Source organism: Microcaecilia unicolor, chromosome 10 (genome assembly GCF_901765095.1).
Source record: "Microcaecilia unicolor chromosome 10, aMicUni1.1, whole genome shotgun sequence".
Taxonomy (NCBI): Eukaryota; Metazoa; Chordata; class Amphibia; order Gymnophiona; family Siphonopidae; genus Microcaecilia; species Microcaecilia unicolor.
Window position 1 is genome coordinate 48,528,699 of NC_044040.1, and position 15,917 is coordinate 48,544,615.

Here is a 15,917-nt window from a genome sequence, read left to right on the forward strand (position 1 = left end):
TCCGAGGGTCTCCGACTAACTTACTTCTCTCACTCTCTCCCAGTTCTTCAGACCTCTCTCTGTGATAGCCTGGACCAATTCTCCCCCCTTACAGTACAGTGCATGGGTAAGAAGAGTTCTTTGTTTTGTGACCTTGGAGATGGTAACTTGTGGTGCCATGAGTATGACTCCCTTCCCAGCGTCTCAGAGATAGAAGGGGGATGGTTGGAACACAGAACATCCTTGGCTTCAGCAAGCCTGTCAGTGATTTTCCACAAGCTGAAGCTGGATCTTGCTGACACGGATGTTGCATCAGCCATCTTATTATACCAAGATGTCATAGGCTTGTATAGGCCAAGACCAGCTTAGGCTAGATCACAGGGAAATACCCCTACAATACCCTCCTACCTTTAACCCCACGTGCCTGAATCTTATCTTCCCTATTCCACCATAACATCTTTTCCATATCATCATGCTGATCAATCCATAGACTGGTGGGTTGTGTCCATCTACCAGCAGGTGGAGATAGAGAGCAATCCTTTTGTCTCCCTATATGTGGTCATGTGCTGCCGGAAACTCCTCAGTATGTTCTCTATCTCAGCAGGTGGTGGTCACACACAGCAGCAGCTCTGGCTAGGCCTCCAAGCCTAATTTTTAGGTTTTGTTGAGTGCCTGGGGTTGAGGGCTCTTCTTGAGCAAGTGCAAACCTGGTGGCGCCAGGTCCCTCCTTTTCTCCCCCCTCCCGCTGGCTCCGTTAAAAAAAAAACAAAAAATTTTGAACGTCCTTAAGGGCGTTTATTTTGACGTTTATTTAAACGTTTATTGCAGCTACTCACTGGGACACCAGGTCGTTACAGCTCGGAGCGAGAAGCAGGTAATTTTTACCTTTTTATAGCGGGCAGGGGGTTCCCCGATTGATCTCCACGTGGCCTATGGCGTCGGAAGGGCGAGGGCGCGAAGAATCGCTCCCCGGACCGCGTGTGCGCTTCTAGCGGGGATGCGGGGGTTTTAAAGTCTGATTCGCCCTTGTTGGGTGTCAGTTTGGAGGCCGGTCAGTGTCCCGGGTCTTCCTCCGGCGCGGCGGTTTTTCCCGCCATAAACGCCCATCCCCCGCTGCTCGCCTCCGCCATCTTGGCCGGCCACTCTGCTCGGACGGCTTCTTCTTGGGCCGCCCTTGAGCTGGGAGACGTTCATGCCATGGCCGCCCTTGATTTGGGCGACGGCAAAAAAGCGGCTAAAGTTGAGCGCCGTTCTTCCCGCGCGGCTCCTTCGCGGAGTGTCGCGCCGGATGCCATCTTGGATGCGCAGCATGGTTCTCTCCCGCTCTTGCGAGCGCCGGTTGAGGGTGCGTCTAGGGCTGTGGCCCAGGCTGCTGAGTTGCACAGTTTGGGGGGTTTCTCCCCCGAGTTTATTTTGCTGCTGCATCAGGCCTTCCTTATGCAGAACGCTGCCCCTTCTCCCTTGTCCGATAAAGGGGTTGAGGCCCCCGGAAGTAAACGCCCTCGGGTGGATGCCCAGGCCTTAGAGGACGCTGTTTCCTCTGATGTAGATGAGGGCAGCGTATCTGAGTTCTCCCAACGGTCCTTTGGGGATTCCTTGGAGGAGACGGATTCCCGCTCGGATGGAGCGGATGACCCCTCTGCAGCACGGATCTTTCGCTCAGAGGATTTGCCCAACCTGTTAATGCAGGCCATGAGCATTTTGAAGATTTCCTCTCCGGAGGACGTCTCTCCCTCAGCCCCTGTTGGCTCCGCCATTATGCTGGGGACGAAGCGCCCGCCTAGAACCTTCCACGTGCATGATGCCATGCACACCTTAATTTCGGCTCAATGGGATGTCCCGGAAGCGAGCCTCAAAGTGGCTAGGGCTATGTCCCGCCTCTATCCTTTGCCTGAAAGTGAGCGTGAGGCCTTTGTTTGGCCTACCGTGGATTCTTTAATAACTGCGGTGACTAAGAAAACGACGTTGCCGGTGGAAGGTGGCACGGCACTAAAGGACGCCCAAGACAGAAGATTGGAAGCGGCTTTAAGGTCGTCCTTCGAGGCGGCTGCCTTAAGTTTGCAGGCCTCAGTTTGCGGCTCCTATGTGGCCAGGGCGTGCCTGACGTTGGTGCAGCGGGCTTCCCCCTCGGATCCTTCCTTGAGGGCTGACTGGCCGGCCCTGTAATCGGGCTTGGCTTATTTGGCAGACTTACTGTATGATGTCTTGAGAGCCTCGGCTAAAGGCATGGCTCAGACAGTCTCTGCGCGGCGCTGGCTTTGGCTGAAACATTGGTCTGCGGACCACGCCTCTAAGTCCCGCCTGGCTAAGTTGCCTTTTAAAGGCAAGCTGCTCTTTGGGGTCGAGCTGGACAAAATCGTGACCGATCTCGGCACGTCTAAGGGCAAGAGGTTACCAGAGGTCAGGGCTCGGGCCAGTGCTCGCCACGGTATCTCCAGAGGACGGTTTCAAGAAGCCCGTCGGTACCGCCCTGGCAAGTCGGGCTCCTCTGCCCCCTCTTCCTTCAAAAGGAACTTCTCCCCCAAGCAGCATTCCTTTCGCAGAGACCGCCGTCCCGGAGGTGCTCCCTCCGGTCCTCCCCCAGGGTCTCGTACCCAATGACGGGGTCTTGGTCCATGGCCCAGTGCAGATTGGAGGACGCCTGTCCTCGTTTCTGGGCGAGTGGACCAAAGTAACTTCAGACGCTTGGGTGCTGGAAGTCATCAGAGACGGCTACAAGTTAGAGTTCTGCCGACCCTTAAGAGACGGGTTTGTACTCTCTCCCTGCAAGTCTCCGGTCAAAGCTGTGGCAGTGCAGCAGACCTTGGACAACCTGATCCGCCTGGGTGCAGTCGTTCCGGTGCCAGAAAATCAGACTGGCAAGGGACGTTACTCCATTTACTTTGTGGTACCAAAGAAAGGAGGTTCTGTCCGGCCTATCCTCGACCTCAAAGGGGTCAATCGGGCCTTGAAAGTGCGGCACTTTCGCATGGAGACTCTCCGCTCTGTTATAGCGGCAGTGAAGGCAGGAGAGTTCTTGGCTTCCTTGGACATCAAGGAAGTGTACCTGCATATTCCCATCTGGCCTCCTCATCAACGCTTTCTGCGTTTTGCAGCCCTGGGCTGACACTTCCAGTTCAGAGCCCTCCCTTTCGGGTTGGCTACTGCTCCGCGGACCTTCTCCAAAGTAATGGTGGTCATCGCGGCCTTCCTGCGAAAGGAAGGAGTACAAGTCCATCCTTATCTGGACGACTGGTTGATCCGAGCCCCCTCTTATGCAGAGTGCGGCAAAGCTGTGGACCGGGTGGTTGCTCTTTTGAGCTCCCTGGGATGGATCATCAACTGGGAGAAGAGCCAGCTGCGCCCGACTCAGTCCCTGGAGTATCTGGGAGTTCGATTCGACACCCAAGTGGGCAGAGTGTTCCTGCCAGACAATCGGATTGTCAAGCTTCAGGCTCAGGTGGACCAGTTCCTAGTAGCCTCTCCTCTTCGGGCTTGGGACTATGTGCAGCTGTTGGGCTCTATGACGGCCACGATGGAAGTAGTGCCCTGGGCCAGGGCTCATATGAGACCACTACAACACACTCTGCTGCAGCGCTGGACTCAGATGTCGGAGGATTATGCTGTGCGCCTTCCCTTGGACCCAGCAGTGCGCAAGGCGCTGAGCTGGTGGATGCAGACAGACAAGTTGTCGGCAGGAATGCCTCTGGTGACCCCGGAGTGGATTGTCGTCACGACGGACGCCTCTTTGTCGGGCTGGGGAGCCCACTGCTTGGGAAGGACAGCGCAGGGGCTCTGGTCTCCTGCAAAGGCAAAGTGGTCTATCAACCTCCTGGAACTCAGAGCCATTCGGTTGGCGCTTTTGGAGTTCATCCCGGTACTGTCGTTGAAGCCAGTACGGGTCCTGTCGGACAATGCCACGGCTGTGGCCTATGTCAACCGCCAGGGAGGTACCAAGAGCGCCCCTCTAGCCAAGGAGGCCATGAATCTATGCCAGTGGGCGGAAGCGAACCTGGAACAGCTGTCAGCGGCTCACATTGCCGGAGTCATGAATGTCAAGGCGGACTTTCTCAGTCGCCATACCTTGGAGCCCGGAGAGTGGCAGCTATCTGCTCAGGTGTTCTTGGACATCACGAAGCGCTGGGGCCAGCCGAGCCTAGATCTGATGGCGTCATCGGCCAATTGCCAAGTGCCCCGCTTTTTCAGCAGAGGACGGGACCCTCGATCCCTGGGAGTAGATGCTCTTCTCCAACAGTGGCCGACACAAGAGCTTCTCTATGTGTTCCCGCCCTGGCCCATGTTGGGCAGGGTGCTAGACCGGGTGGCAAAGCATCCGGGCCGGATAATCCTGGTGGGTCCAGATTGGCCCAGACGTCCCTGGTATGCGGACTTGATCAGGCTCTCAGTCGACGATCCTCTGCGGCTGCCAGTGGAGCAGGGCCTGTTACATCAGGGTCCCGTGGTGATGGAGGATCCCTCCCCCTTTGGTCTTACGGCCTGGCTATTGAGCGGCAGTGTCTGAGAAAGAAGGGCTTCTCAGACAAGGTCATCGCCACTATGCTGAGAGCGAGGAAGCGCTCTACTTCTACTGCTTACGCCAGGGTTTGGCATATCTTTGCAGCGTGGTGTGAAGCAGGCTCACTTTCTCCCTTCACTGCTCCAATTTCTTCAGTGTTGGCGTTCCTGCAAGAAGGTCTGGAGAAAGGACTGTCGCTCAGTTCCCTTAAAGTCCAGGTAGCGGCTCTGGCTTGCTTCAGGGGCCGCCTGAAGGGTGTTTCCCTGGCTTCGCAGCCAGATGGGGTGCGCTTTCTCAAGGGAGTTAATCACCTGCGCCCTCCTCTGCACTCAGTGGTGCCTGCGTGGAATCTCAACCTGGTGCTAAGAGCATTGCAGAAGCCGCCTTTTGAACCCTTGTCGAGGGCATCTCTGAAAGACCTGACGTTGAAAGCAGTCTTTTTGGTGGCTATCACTTCAGCCAGAAGAGTTTCCGAGCTCCAGGCACTTTGATGTCGAGAGCCTTTTCTGCAGTTCACTGAGGCAGGAGTGACTATTCGCACAGTGCCTTCCTTCCTGCCCAAGATTGTTTCTCGCTTCCATGTGAATCAGCAGCTCTGTCTCCCTTCCTTTCGTAGGGAGGACTACCCAGAGGAATACTCTGCTCTCAAATATCTGGATGTGAGACGTGTCATCATCAGATACTTGGAAGTGACCAATGATTTCTGGAAATCGGATCATCTGTTTGTCCTGTTTGCAGGGCCTCGTAAGGGTCTGCAGGCTGCTAAGCCTACAGTGGCAAGATGGGTCAAGGAAGCCATTGCAGCGGCTTATGTGGCCGCGGGGAAGGTGCCGCCTATCCAGCTGAAGGCTCACTCCACTAGAGCTCAGGCGGCCTCTATGGCAGAGGCCGGGTCCGTCTCCTTGGAAGAGATTTGCAAGGCGGCAACTTGGGCTTCGGCCCATACCTTCTCCAGGCATTACCGCTTGACTGTGGCTGCTCGGGCGGAGGCCCAGTTTGGAGCTTCAGTGTTGCGGTCAGGGATTTCAATGTCCCGCCCTGGGTGAGTACTGCTTCGGTACATCCCACCAGTCTATGGATTGATCAGCATGATGATATGGAAGGTAAAATTATGTATCATACCTGATAATTTTCTTTCCATTAATCATAGCTGATCAATCCATAGTCCCTCCCAGATATCTGTATTGGTTATATTCTGGTTGCATTTCAGATTCAAGTTTAGTCTTCAGTTCCTGTTCAGGAGGACTTCGTGTTCAAGTTTTTCAATGGATTCTTCAAGAGTTGAGACGAATTTGTGTTACAGTGAGCTGCTGCATTCCTCTCCCCTCCGTTTTACGGGGCTGGATTGAGACTTAAATTCTGCCGGCGCTCCCTCCCGCTTCGTGCGGCTGTAGGGCAGCTTTGTACCCCTCCCGCTTCGGCGGTGTTAGGGTCAGTCTGCTCCTCCCGCGGTTGCGGTTGCAGGATAAGCCAGATCCCCCCCGCATCGGCGGGGTGGTGTCCCTCCCCCGCTCCGCGGGGATGAACTGGACGGATTCCCCTCCCCCACTTGTGTGGGGATGAGCTGGGTTAATTCCCCTCCCCCGTTTCGGCGGTGGTGAGCTGGGCAGAGTGTCCCTTTGTGGGTGTAATTCTCTAAGTGCTGAGTCCTGCGGATGGAGCTTGGATATCGACATACTGAGGAGTTTCCGGCAGCACATGACCACATATAGGGAGGCAAAAGGATTGCTCTCTATCTCCACCTGCTGGTAGATGGACACAACCCACCAGTCTATGGATTGATCAGCTATGATTAATGGAAAGAAAATTATCAGGTATGATACATAATTTTACCTTGTACTTGTCCTTACTGGACTTGGATATTGCCTTTATGGTACTATGTAAGCCACATTGAGCCTGCAAATAGGTGGGAAAATGTGAGATACGAATGTAACAAATAAATATAAAATTCTAGTGGCATCCGTGATCTGAGTGTGTCTCATCAATTCCTTATCTGCCACCTTGAAGCTGGCTAATGCTCCTCTGGTGGACCTCATAGGTGACCTCCAAAGCCAGCCTTTCTGCTGGATTTCTTTTCAACAGTCAATATCGGTCAGATCTGACTAGATACATTAAGCTTGAGCTGGGGAGCTCACATTGATCTTACCAAGAAAGCTGGTCCAATTACAAGTTGTTCCGCATCAACCACTTGGAGCTCAACATGATCTATTGAGTCCTCAGGTTATGTATTCATCTTCTTCAAGGTATATTAGTGTTGTGGACAACCAGGTAGCAGTTTTTTGTTAACAAGCATGGAGAGATCTGCACTGCCTTTGTAGAGAGGTGGCATGTATTTGGGACTTTGCCAGAGCCACAGTCAAATTCAAGCAGCTTACATCTCAGGAGCAAAACTAAAATAGTGGTCTTTGGACACTCCACTTCTCAATTTCATTTTCCAAGAGTGGGGGGCACCTAAGATTGACTTTCACCACAAAAAAACACACCAAACTTCTGCCCTACTGTGCCATCCTACTGTTCTCAGAACACCTAGCCCAAGATGCATTGTCATTTTTTTTCATTGTCCTCCTCTGTGTAACCCCTTCCCCTCAATCGCCTTCATTGCACAACCCTTCTGTTTGAACAGAAGCCAAGAACGGATTCTCATAGTACCCTACTGGTTTCAGCAGAACTTCTTTACTTACATTCAAAGCTTCATCAGTTTCCAGCATTGATAGCTCAGCAAGGTGGGGGGGCATCTACTTCATCCAGATTGGGTCATTTCCCCCCTCTGCCCTGAAAATTAAGCAGTCGCTAGTCCTTGGATTTCAAAAGGGGGGAGCAGCGTTTTGATCTGCTGTCTAAGGGATTATTACAGGAATGTTATCATAGAAGTTGTGTGGGGCATGTTAAAACTCTCATGACCTAGAGGTGCAATACAAGCTCCCCAACTCTTTCAGTTGTCGAAGGGAATGCGGGTCTCGGAGAGCGGATGCCCTATTGTATCTTAGAGAAGATTCTACCAGGTACGTGTGATCTGGATTGGCCATTGTTGTAAGCAGAATACTGGGCTGATTGGACCTTCAGTCTGACCCAGTATGGCAGTTCTTATGGAGAAGCCCTCTGTTCTTCCTATTTACTTGGATCATCACTGAAGGGATACCAAGGCTTTCCCCTACCTGACAACAGTACCCTTTACTTCTCATTACAGGCTTCAGTAGCAAACAGTGCTTTCAGTCAAGCTGTTTTGGTCAGTCTGTCCCTTTTGAGCTAGCAACTCTTGCATTGTCAGTGTGGGTAGCTCTTGAAGTTTGAAAAGTACAGAGTTGAGCTTACAGGGGCGTATCTGAAAGTCGGCGGTAGCGGGGGCCGAAGCCACAGTGAGGGGGCACATTATAGCCCCCCCCCCCAGCCGCCGCCGCCATTTCCGACCCCCCCCCTGCCGCCGTGGGTATCTTTGCTGGTGGGGCACCCCAACCCCCACCAGCCGAGGTCCGCTTCCTCCTGCCGCTGCGAGGTTTTTTAAGTTCTTCATCGGGATTCGTCCTCCGTCACTCTGTGCTGCTGTTCAAAGAAGCTGCTAGCTGAATGCAGTTTCGGACTGAGTCTGACGTCGCTGCTGCACGTTGTACGTGCAGGACGTCAGACTCTTGAACAACGTGCAGCAGCGCCGTCAGACTCAGCCCGAAACTGCATTCAGCTAGCAGCTTCTTTGAACAGCAGCACAGAGTGACGGAGGACGAATCCCGATGAAGAACTTAAACAACCTCGCAGCGGCAGGAGGAAGCGGACCTCGGCTGGTGGGGGTTGGGGTCCCCCACCAGCAAAGGTACCCATGGCGGCAGTAGGGGGGGTCCAGGGTGAAATCTGCGGGGGCCCAGGCCCCTGTGGCCCCACGCAGATACGCCCCTGGTTGAGCATCCCTGATCTTATAAATCACCCACTTGTATGTGCTTTACTTATGTTTGTCAACAGAAAAAGCAACATTACTCACCTGTAACAAGTGTTTTTTTTTTCCATAGACAGGATTCATAAGGCACATATTCTCTCCCACCTCCTTCAAGAGTTACCTAATGCCTAAGGCTTTGGAACAAACTAAGAGGCAGATGCACTAAAGCTAAATGAGCCTTTAATGACCCTCCAACGAGGAAAATTTGATCCGTTGCATGCATCAAAGGGCTTTTACCGAGGAAGCCAGCAGCTAACGAAAACGGAATGGAGATGAGCAATTAGTATGAAAACCCCATTGAAACGACATGCACTAACCTTTTCCAATTGCCTTTACGCAGGAAAAAGGCAGGAAATCTAACGAGAGGTCTGGACCTCTCGTTAGGACAGCTCTGTGCCAGGAAAAATCATTAAGTGAAAAAATAAACAAACTTTGAGCCAATCCCAGCGCATTAGCAGAGCTAAAAGCGCTGTGATTGGTCCAAAGGACGTCAGAAAACACATCAAATAAAAAAAAGGATCGGGAGGGGCAAGGGCGCTCATCAGGAGCGTCCTGTATGGACGGCCTTGCCCCCCCGCCCCCCCCCCCCCCCCCCCCCCGCTGCTCGCCACTTTCCGCCGTCAGAAGGAGGCGGGGCCTGGGCCAGGGAAGAAGAGACGTCATGGAGACTCTACAACCAACACAATAGATCTTCCTGCCCGTGCAGCGCTTCTGAAAGAGGTGAGAGGCGCTGCTCGGGTCGTTAATAGGGAGGGGGGTCTCGGTGGAGGGGGGGAGCGGCGTAGTCGACCTCAGGGGGAGCAGCGGGGCACGGGGCGAAAGAATGACGGGAGGCGGAGTTAGCTCTGCAGAACACAGGAACAGGAAGGGAGGGGGACCGGGGCAGCTAGCATTTTGCTTTTTCGGGGGGGGGGGGGGCAAGGCCGTCCATACAGGACGCTCCTGATGAGCGCCCTTGCCCCCTCCCGATCCTTTGTTTTTGGATTTTGCTGACCGGGTAGCCACGTGTATGTGTTGTGGCTTTTTTTGTTTGTTTGTTTTTACGTTTGCAGCATGCGCAGAGCAGCCAGCAAAACGCTTGGCTGCTCTGCGCATGATTTAGGGGCCGATTACCGATGTGTATTGTGATTCTTTGATACATTGTACGTTTGAATACCGATCTGAGCATGTGTGACTTTTTTTTTTGGTGCATTCTTCGTTTTTTAAAAATCGTTAGGGACTTTAACGATTTTGATTTTTTTACGTTTGGTTGCTGCATCTGCCTCTAAGAGGGAACAGGTTGCTATGCAGAGGAAGGGCTGCAGATGCTCAGAACTCTAACTGAAGTTCTGAGCTTTGAAAGAGCAGTTTCACCCCAGTGTTGTTTGATGGTATTGCCCACTTTTGTACCTGATTAATCCTGCTGTGTTTGGAAAATACCTATTATGTGTAGTGCCAACTAAAATCCATTCCTTAGCGTCCCTCCGGACCGGACCAGGATTGGACTGATGGGTTGTGCTCGCCTACCAGCAGGTGGAGACTGAGAAAAAACTCTGACTCTAGAGAGCCAATAGGAGCCCTGGCCATGTGACCTTAGCCTCAGTATTTTCTCAGTCTCCCAGCAGGTAGGAAGTGAGCCCATTAGTCTCTCTCCTTTTCTCTTTAGATATTACAGATATTTGTGATAATTCTTCTGTGCCTGGAATCTTATTTAGAGGCTTGACAGGGTTTCCTTTCTCTTCTTTCTTTGACAGCCTCGGGGGTGTTAAACTCGGGTGTCTCGAGTCCACCCCCCTTCCTCCCCATCTCCCTGGCTTAGCAGGGAAGGGCCGTCCCTTTCTTTGGAAAGGTGTACCGTCTTTGGGAGAGGCAGCCACTTTTAACAGGTAGCTGCTTTAAAAGAATTAAATCAAATAAAAGGAAATTCAAAGAAGCAGCCTTTCTTTCCCCAGACTTCTAACGAGCAGGCAGCTCCAGTGTTTTATTATGATTGAGGGGTTATAAAAAAAAAAAAAAAAAAAAAAAAACCAAACAGAAGAAAATAATTCAGTATCTGTGACTTTAAACAGCGATTTTTCTCGTCAGATTTAATTTCCTCCATTTTCTTGCGTTTTGGCGGCGGCGGCAGTTTAAACAAATGAAAAGAAAAAAAAAAAGAAAGGTGCGAACCGCGTAAGCGCGGCCACCTGTTTTTTCCGATATGGCTTAAAAGTTCAAACAGCTGCTGTCGGTCAGCGTCGCGCAGTTCACGCAGCCGGAACGTGTAAATTTTGCTCTCCCTTCTAGGTTTCTTCGGGTCCGGTGCTGCCTCCGGTTTTTTCGGGGCCTTTTTCGCCGGCTGTTGTTTCTTCAACGTTCCACTGGGCTCCGCTTGTTCGGAGGTGTCGGGCGCGCTGTCGATTGCCACGGGGCCAGTGGCGCGAACAGCGGCCATTTTGTTTCTCCCTCCATCTTATCAGTCGGGGATCTCTCTGCTGAAGGTAAGGCTGCAGTTCATAGAGCAGTTCGGCTCCAAAATGTGTACACTTTTGTATGTGCTGAACGGCGTATTCTAAAATGCTCTTCACATCAGCAGGCAATATTTGGTTGAAAGGGGGCTCCTTTCATATATGGATATATAACAAGCTTTTCTTCTTTTAAATTTCTATGTATCACGGGGCTGTTAACACTAGTTTTTTCTGGTGCTCAGTCATTTTTCATTGCCTGGTGGAAAATCTACATCTTATCATAATATAATATCATAATTCATTTCAAGCATTTTCCTCAATAGCTGTAGTATTATACAGTGTTTTAAGAACTTTAGAAACTTTCTCTATAGGCATAGAGTAAATTTCTGTCTTTCTCATTCCCTGATGAATAGGACTACATTGTCTAAGAGTCAATTGATTGGTACTTTGCAATTCTGACCATAATATCTTAGTTCCTTTCAAGCATTTTACTCCATGCCTATGATGTTATATAGTGTTTTAAGAACTTAACAGACAATCACTCTCAATGGCTGTAGTGTTATACAGTGTTTTCTTTTTCCGGCTTTAAGAAGCCTTCTCTAGAGGCATACAGTATATTGTTCAGATGCCATGGGGATATATCAGCTCTTTCATATTCTCTGAGGGACAGTCCTGTCTACCAAGCTCCCAGTCACTCAGCTGCCTTAGCAGGCATGCTTTATTCATGTCTTCCCTTCTTTTCCAACTGCCTTGAAGCCTCTCATATTTCATTTTAGCTTTCTTCTGGTTTTTACAGGACATATGGTCACTTAGAGAATAAAGTCATCCTTTCACTTAAAGATAGTGGACGGTCCTCAAACCATCTACTCGTGTTTGTCTCTACTCTATCAGTTCAGCATTGGCAGATTATAAACATCCTGGTTTGGTCCAGTATGCCTATACATACCATCTGCTATCTCTTCCTCTTCCTTAGAGACCTGATGTTATATCAAGCTTTCTTGAATTCAGATACAGTCTTGTCTACACTGCCTTCACCAAGTGGCTGTGGCACAACTTCACTTTTTTCGTTACAGGTAATTTCCAAGTTTGTCCTTTTTCATTTTCATTCTATGCGCCTTCACTCCAGAGTGTTCTTTCAATTGGAAGGGGATTCACTCACTTCCTGTGTATTTATACCATAGGTACATAAGTATGGTTATGCTGGGTAAGGCCTAAAGTCCATCAAGTCCAGCATTCATATCTAATGGGCATAGGTACATAAGTTTTGCCATTCTGGGGAAGCTCAAATGTCCACCTTTCTACAGCCAGAACAGCATTAAAGAAAAAAAAAAAAAACAAACCTCTCACGAGAGTATCGAACAGAAATCTCTGCTCCAAAAGCAAGGCTTTGCAGTAATTCTGCAAACTAACGCATACAATATTTGCCATGGCTGTTCACCACTAGGAACACCGGGGACCCTGGGCCTAGGTTCGGTGTTTTAACCTGAAACAAGCTCAACATTCATATCTATTGGGTGTGAGTCTGGTACTACTACTACTACTACTACTTAACATTTCTAGAGCGCTACTAGGGTTACGCAGCGCTGTACAAATTAACAAAGAAGGACGTTCCCTGCTCAAAGGAGCTTACAATCTACATCTCAGTGAGGGAGGACGCATGACCGTGGTACGTGGATTAGTGGTATGTGGATTAGGGAGATCCAAGAAATTACAGGCCGGTGAATCAGACGTTCATACTGGGACAATTTTTTTCTGTCCGGAGCGTACTACCATAGCTGGTGGACTCCTATATTCAGAACTTTCTATATTCAGAACTTACCCAACTATGGAACGCCATAGAGATAGGGTTGGAGTTTGTAGCCCTATTTAACTGGTGTCCTTGGTCACCCTTCCTCTTCTCCTCAGGGTCCAGAGAATGGCTAGTTTTTTGCTTATGCATTAACCGGTCATTTTCAGCAGTACTCTCTCTTCCGTTCTTTTATAGATCTAAGAGGATGTTCATTGCGCTCTTAGGGTCATTTCATTCTTACCTAGACGACTGCCTAATTGGAGAAAGTCTTATCAGCAGAGTTCTCAGGTCACGCACCGGGTGTTGCATTTCTTACAGTCTCTAGGTTGGGTGGTGATTGTAGCCAGGCCTCTCATTTGATCTCTCATTTGATCTCTCATCAGATATCTCTGATTTTCTCTTTGTTTAGTCAGGTTGGCGCACAGTCTTTTGTCTCCTCTGCAAACATCCCAGTTTATATTTTTCTTGGTGACCTTGGGCCTTCGGCCATTTTCTCGCTCTATTCTGCAGAATGCAATTTTACTTTCTAATGCCCAAGAAGGAATTTTCCTTCATCCTATTGCGAATCTCAGGGTCATCAATCGCGCTATTTAAGTGTCATCTAGTTATCTCAAGAACCTTAGTTCTGTCATTGGGATGCTTCGTGCAGTACACTTTTTGGCAGAAGCTTGTTTTTATATATTTTTTTTCTGGGGGACCTCAGCAATTCGTTTTACCTTCGGGTGAATTTTGTTTTCCCTACTGACAAACAAGGCGGAGAGAGCTATGTTGGTCCTTGCCATGGCAATGGGTTATGTCATCCGCCAAGGAGGAGTTAAGAGTATACTCTTGAGTTTGTACTCATTTTTTCTTAGTTGTGTCACCCTGCGTTTAGGTGAATGGACTCTCATTTTTTCAGCCTTACTTCCTCACTGCGACACTTCAGGGCTATCTCTTTTTGCCTTCAGGCTCACGAACATTTCTTGCTTCTTCCGTTCAGCAACAGTATTGACGGAGACAGGGACAGATGCCAACGTCCAGCAGGGGTTTTTCAACCTTCTTTATGCGTTTCTTCCATCATCTCACTAGGTGTTTACGCAGAACCAAGGCACCCTTCTACATCCGGACCCCCAGTCACTCAAACTTATGGCGTGGTTACTGGGTCTGCAACATCTTTGATATTTTCGCAGGAAGTACTTCAAGTTTTAATTGCTTCCAGACAGAAATCTACATTAAAGTCCTATGAATCAAAGTGGCGACGGTTCACTCTGTGGTACTCCTCTCGCCACTTCATTCCACAAACAGTATCCATTTTGCATGTTTTGGAATATCTTCTGCATCTTGCGAAATCTTGTCTGTCTTACTCATCCATTAGAGTTCATTTGGCAGCTCTATCAGTGATGCATGATACTGTTGACAACCGCACGCTTATGCAGCATCCACTGTCAAAGCGGTTTCTTAAAGGAGTCCTGCACCTGTACCTCCCGCTTCGTCCACCAGCTAGGTGAACTAGGTGAACAGACTCTTAAAGTTCTGTTTTCTAGTAGCCATAACTTTTTCTATAAAGTTTTCCTCTTCAAGCAGTATTTCCCAGTAGCCATTGCAGCAAGTAGATCTATGTGTGGAATACTTCTACAGTTGGTAACTTCTTTTCGGTCTGCTGTAGTTTAAAGTTTTCACCTTTCCCAATCGGTTTTTTCTTATTGGTTTTGTCCTTCTAGCCAGTAGGCGTAAAAGTTTTTCATTGTTTCTAACCCGCTATATCGCGAAGGATCAAGGAAATGAGAATGTCTATTTCTCTTCTCGCTGAGAGGGCAGTTCCACAGCGTATTACAACATATTCCACAACTTCAGAAGCGGGCTCTATTCTTACTACGGCGATTTTTGGTGCTCTCGGTGCACATTGGTAAGTTGGCAACTTAGTCCTAGTTTCATTTTATTTTGCTCATTGGGACACACTACATGTTAGTTGTCGCCAGGTGGTCTATGCAGCATGAACATTTCTCTGCAGTTTTCATAGGGTCCCTCCCTTCAGATTACTGCTTTGGTACTTCCCATCAGTCCAATCCTGGTCCGGTCCGGAGGGACGCTAAGGAAGGAGAAATTAGATCTTACCTGCTAATTTGCTTTCCTTTAGTCCCTCCGGACCGGACCAGGCCCCTCCCATGTTCTCTCTACTCTTTAGCTTCTTTTATTAAGTAGGAAGTGTATTCAGTAGGAAGTGTATTCATTCCTTTACGATTCGTGGAACAATACTATATATATACAGAACTTTACGTGGTCTATACCACATCTCTGGTGGTTGCTGGTGAGCTCAATTGCTGGAATCTATCTATAAAACCTTAAATACGCCATACCACTTCTCTGGTGAGAGTTGTGGCTGAGCTCAGTTGCTGGAATATCTATAAAACCTTAAATATGATTTACCACTTTTCTGGTGAGAGTTGCTGGTAAGCTCAGTTGATGGAATATATATAAAATCTTAAGTGGGCCATACCATTTCTCTGGTGAGAGTTGCTGGTGAGCTATAAGACAAGTGAGCCATACCACTTCTCTGGTGAGAGTTGCGGGTGAGCTATATTATACGTGAGCCATACCACTTCTCTGGGGAGAGTTGCTGGTGAGCTATATTACATGTGAGCCATATCGCTTCTCTGGTGAGATTTGCTGGTGAGCTATAGTACAAGTGAGCCATACCACTTCTCTAGTGAGAGTTGCTGGTGAGCTGTAATACATATCGGGCCATACCACTTCTCTGGTGAGAGTTGCTGGTGAGCTCTGATACTTGGCATTGCCGAGTGCTTTGTGGCTGCTAGGATTCCATACGGCACAGAAGGTCTTTCTTTCTTTCCTGCTTTGTTATTCAAATACTGAGGCTAAGGTCACATGGCCAGGGCTCCTATTGGCTCTCTAGAGTCAGAGTTTTTTCTCAGTCTCCACCTGCTGGTAGGCGAGCACAACCCATCAGTCCAATCCTGGTCCGGTCCGGAGGGACTAAAGGAAAGCAAATTAGCAGGTAAGATCTAATTTCTCCTTGTTGAAGCAAGGCAAGGTTAATGCAGTGGCAAACTGCTTTCATACTTTGTGCCTAAATGTTTGAGAGTGGCCTTGTGAGATGTGCTAGGCTCAGGAGGCTAGCGCTGATACCTTGGCTTTTCCAGGATTCAAAGGATTTTTGCATTCATATACAGAATCTACAAGGATAGCTAATGTGTCTAGACATTTTTTGAGTTTAAAATCTCTAAGTGCAGCTCTAGCCAAATAAAGAGAGGAGGTAAGCTGGGAAAAGTTCCTGTGCTGTACAAATGAATTTCTGCATTTGAG

The 15,917-nt window shown here is 49.3% G+C and overlaps 1 protein-coding gene across 1 annotated transcript in view; it reads left to right on the plus strand.

Moving 5' to 3' along the window:
- MOV10L1 (Mov10 like RISC complex RNA helicase 1) overlaps positions 1 to 15,917 on the plus strand; it is a 229,722-nt gene that overhangs the window by 16,268 nt on the left and 197,537 nt on the right. The gene's annotated exons all lie outside the window — the stretch shown is intronic.